Source organism: Macrobrachium nipponense, chromosome 16 (assembly GCF_015104395.2).
Source record: "Macrobrachium nipponense isolate FS-2020 chromosome 16, ASM1510439v2, whole genome shotgun sequence".
Lineage (NCBI taxonomy): Eukaryota > Metazoa > Arthropoda > Malacostraca > Decapoda > Palaemonidae > Macrobrachium > Macrobrachium nipponense.
This window is the reverse complement of record NC_087209.1, coordinates 49,017,385-49,022,493: the sequence shown is the minus strand read 5'-3', so window position 1 is coordinate 49,022,493 and position 5,109 is coordinate 49,017,385. Positions and strand designations below refer to the sequence as shown.

The following is a 5,109-nucleotide window of genomic DNA, read 5'->3' as shown; positions in this document are numbered from 1 at the left end:
TCCAGCGAGACAGGCAGGACTCCACCACTAGAATAAGGGAACGAACGTGAAATAAAGTGAGGAAAAATGGATAATGTTGTGTTTGATCTCGTTGGAAATTAGCCGAGGTGCGAGAGAGAGAGAGAGAGAGAGAGAGAGAGAGAGAGAGAGCGTCGCTGGTGTGCGTTTCAAAATGATGAAGGTGACAGTGGCCTCCGATATACCAGGTGGGAGAGAGTTCCACCGCGCAGACTCGGGTGGGGCCGGCACCGCTGTTTCTGCTGATACCGGAGGGATGTCAGCTGTCCGACGACAACCGCAGTAACCTAGAAGCTAGCTGACGTCGTCTGGAGTCAGCCAAAGGAATGAAATCAAGCTGACGGTAGCCTAATATCAATTTAAAATGATGACATGGACAGAAGATCGATGACAATAGTTCGGGAAGTGATACTACTTCTGGTTCGGGATACGAGAGTTTTGCTTTGCAGAGGTACGATAGCCAAGCCGGTAGTCATCGCTTCTGCTGATACCGACGACAACCGCCGTTTCTGGAAGCGAGCTGGCATCGTTTAGTCTCGGTTTACGGGGGAAAATTAATCCTACTTTACGCAAATGCCAATTTAAAATACCATATTGGACAGCATATCGTGAGGAAAAGGCCGGAAAGTGATACGTTTGGCTCAAGAGACGGGCGCGTTTGGGTTAAGATACGAGAATCTTTCTGCTCGAGGTACGATATCCCGGGCGATCGCTCGCTGCTCCCGCTGCCTTTTGGCAACTACAACTTTCCAGGAGCGGGAGAAGGAGAGCGAGCCATCCAGCCAGCCTGGCACCCAGCTAGCTAAGCTAGTAGTAGGGATCGCGGTCAGTGTCAGTGTGGCGATAACAGTCGACCGAGTAAGTTGTACGTGTGTGCATGTCAAGTCAGTCAGTGTCTGAGCCTTCCCCCCGTCTCTATCTCTGATCGAGCAGTTTGGTTGTGTGTGAGACCTCGCTTTGTTTGTTTTGGACGTTTTGTGATTTCAAAATACACAGAAAGAAAAAAATATGTTATTGTATAGACAAACGCTTCTTGAACTTGTAAAATGTGAAAATTTAAACTCTGATTGTTATTTATTTTAAAGTTTGTTCTATGAACTTCAGCCAGTTTAAATGAGACATTCTTGGCATTTTCATTTGTGAAGAGTGAGAAGCAAAATGAACCTATACGCAGAATCAATTTTTGTTGTGCAAATTATTACCTAGAATACTAATTTTTCTATTAGCTCAATGTCACTTAAAATTCAAGGACATAACTCCGTCCTTATATACTCTTATAGCCGTGGTATAAATTCCTTTATTTTATTTTATTTTTTGCAAGCTTACACATTCCTTGTTCCTACAACATACTGAAAGAAAAGCACATATAACGAAGAAAAGTGGAAAAAAACAACGAATCATTGTGGAATTTCAAGAAATCAGGAGGAATCGTAAAATCATGTGGAGATAAATAATGATAATGTGATAAACGTGTCTGAAGAGTAAACGTTCTGACTAGGCTGAGAGACCTTGACAGGTAAACAAGACTAACCGTTGGTCATATTTCAACGTTTCGTCAAATTACGTCGATTTTTTTTTTTCATTAATTTTGACATATAGTTAGCAATCATGTTTTGACAATCATATTGTATGTTCATAAGTTAGATTAAAATCTCTCTCTCTCTCTCTTTCTCTCTGTCTCTCTCTCTCTCTCTCTCTCTCTCTCTCTCTCTCTCTCTCTCTCTCTCTCTCTCTCTCTCTCTCTCTCTCAAGGTACTAAATAGGCTCTTTTTTACGATTAAGATTTGAATTTCTACTTGAACTGCTCTCTCTCTCTCTCTCTCTCTCTCTCTCTCGTCTCGTCTCTCTCTCTCCTCTCTCTCTACATAAAAAACTCTCTCTCTCTCTCTCTCAAGGTACTAAATATGCTCTTTTTTACGATTAAGATTTGATTTCTACTTTAACTGCTCTATCTCTCTCTCTCTCTCTCTCAACATCGTCAATTCATATCTCATTATGCGTAAGATTCCACTGTCATTATTTTACCAAAATTATTATTATTATTATTATTATTATTATTATTATTATTATTATTATTATTATTATTATTATTATTATTATTATTATTATTATCCTTCCCTCTCTCTCTATCCCCCTGAACTTCGTCTGAGCTTCGTCAATTCATTTCTCATTATTTGTAAGCTTTTACTGCCATTACTCTAACAAAATTATTATTATTATTATTATTATTATTATCATTATTGATAAATGTTTGCTTGCTTGCTTGCTTCATAGTCTTCGCATTAATTTTTTTCGACAGTAACACCTACTAAGAGAATTACCTCATACTTTATTACAAAAACAAAACAAAATAACACAATAAAATGATAATGAAATACGCTTTCATTCCATAACAGTAATTAGATATTTTATATTCCAGTCGATTCAAGTTTCAACTTGAGATGTCTTATTTATTCATTTTGTTATTTAAAAGGTATTTTAATTTTGGCGATATATTTATAATTTTATATTTTTTTTTATTGCTATCGGGATATTGTTATATATTGCTAATCAAAAACACAGATTATATGGCTTTACGTATTCTTACCGACATTTACTTTTTATTTTGTATTTTTGTTTCAGATTTGTGTATTTTTTCTCAAAAAGTCGCGTATAAGTATATACATATATAATATATATTTGTATAAACGTTTTATTACATGGTGTTCAATCATGTGAAACTTTATCTGTTGAATTTGTTATCAAAATAATGTTCAGTTTCATGTTCGATGGAGTCTCTGTTAGAAGTCTTCTTATTTGTATGATTTCTCCATCCTCATATGATTTTGTATTGATGTAATGATGATTCAATATTTTATTGTTAATATGTATGTATGTATGTATGTATGTATGTATATATATATATATATATATGTATGTATATATATAATTATACATATATAGAATATATATATATATATATATATATATATATATATATATATATATATATATATATATATATATATATTATAATATTATATATATAAACATTTTCTTGGATGCGGCTGCTGGCCCTACACCCTGCTCCACGGGTGCTGATAGAGCCCATGTCTCTTCCATTCCCACCTTCTCACTACCAAATACGTATTTCGCGAAGACCAAACGTTTAAGCAATTAACTTCGTCCATCCATACATTAAACGTTTCTGCCTCAATAGACGTTCGTGACTGATGATTATCCATGATTTTATCTAGATATTCATATCAAGAGCCAGCAGGAAAAATGAAAAGCAGCAGTACCTAGCGCTTTCGTGTATTCTTGATACACCTCATCAGGGTACAATATATATTGTACCCTGATGAGGTGTATCAAGAATACACGAAAGCGCTAGGTACTGCTGCTTTTTATTTTTCCTGCTGGCTCTTGATATACAATCTTCACGTGTTACTTGTGATCGTATAACTAGATATTCATATGGTTATGTTGTTTTCTTGTACGTTTACGAAAATAAATCTTCAATGAAATTCTTTTATATGATTTTAGACGAATGAAAGGATTGCCGATGAGTTTGTCTTATGCGACTATATACAGACACCAGGAAGAAAGTGAAATGCATTTGGTGTTTTCACACCAAGTTACAAATCTTGGAGGAAACTATATAGATTTTTTATCAATTTTAAATTTTTTAAGTAAAACTGATTTTTTAGCCTTGCATGAGTTTTATTGCGTCTAAGAAGTGTTTATCATTCTCTGGTAAATGGTTTTACCTTGAATATTTAAACAAATTAAAAAGGGTACATTTTAGAGTCAGTTAACGTCTGGCTAGGCTGAAGAAATCTATTTTCAATAAGGAGTTTAAATTTAATTAAAGTGTTGACCATCTACAAACTTCCTGAGAATTAGAACAATTCATCGATGTGTTTACATGTAGTCCTATTTTGAAATACACTCACCAACGTTTACTGAATAATAATAATATAATGAAATATAATAATAATAATAAAATTAATATAATAATAATAATAATAATAATAATAATAATAATAATAATAATAATAATAATAATAATAATAATAATAATAATAATACCATGGGACGCAAGAGTAGATGAGAAAGAAAGAAGAAAAATTGATAAGTGTCCAGACCTGAAAATAGAAATAAGATGGATGTGGGGTATGCCAGTGGGAATTGTACCCATAATCACAGGAAACTAGGCACGATCCCAAGATCCCAGGAAATGAACCTGGAAAAACTAGATGCCGAAGTAGCTCCAGGACTCATGCAGAAAAGCGTGTTACTAAAAGCAGCTGACATAGTAAGAAAAGTGATGGACGCCTAAGGAGGCAGGATACAACTAGGAACCCCACACTATGAATCCGCCTAGTCGAGCATAATAATAATAATAATAATAATAATAATAATAATAATAATAATAATAATAATAATAATAATAATAATAATAAGAATAAGATAAAATGATGAACTAGCATACTACTCAATATATACTCTTTTTCTCCCCTAAGGGTTTCCTAAGGTCATAGAAAATTCATATAATATTATTTTGTTGGGAAATTATGTTCTATAATCGTTAATTTTACTTAGTCTAATTTTGCACTAACAAGCACTGTTTATTTAGAAAGACAAGGATTATAATTTCAAATACTTTGTGTAATTTTGCACAAACAGGTCTATGGTTTTTAGACTTTCTTTTTATTTTCAAATATTTTGCCTAATTTTGCATAAACAGGCATTGTTTATTTAGAATTACGTACGTTTTAATTTCATACGCTTTGTGTAATTTTGAAAAAACAGGCCTTTTTTTAGACTTTCTTTTTATTTTCAATTTTTTGTCTGATTTTGCAGCTAAAGCTTATTTTATTTTCACTTTAGTGTGAATTTCAGATACTTTCTTTAATTTTGCAACAAAAGATATTTTTTTTATATTTTCGTGTGAATTTCAGATAGTTTCTTTAATTTTGCAAAAAAAAAAAAATTTTTTTTTGGGGGGGGGGTGAATTTCTGATACTTTGTTTAATTTTGCAACAAAAGATATTTTTTTCGTGTAAATTTCAGATACTTTGTTTAATTTTGCACCAACAGGCATCGTTT

General features: G+C 33.1%; 1 protein-coding gene across 4 annotated transcripts in view; it reads left to right on the top strand.

The window, feature by feature from the left end:
- Positions 1–754: 754 nt before the first annotated feature.
- Positions 755–5,109, top strand: part of LOC135195680 (hemicentin-1-like) — a 35,014-nt gene continuing 30,659 nt past the window's right edge. Inside the window, exon 1 of one of the 4 annotated variants that reach the window (XM_064222069.1) lies at positions 755–876. The gene's annotated coding sequence lies outside the window, so the exon portion shown is untranslated. Of the gene's footprint in view, positions 959–1,386; positions 1,535–5,109 lie in introns of those variants that run through there. The other 3 variants (XM_064222070.1, XM_064222071.1, XM_064222072.1) reach the window with 3 other exon arrangements.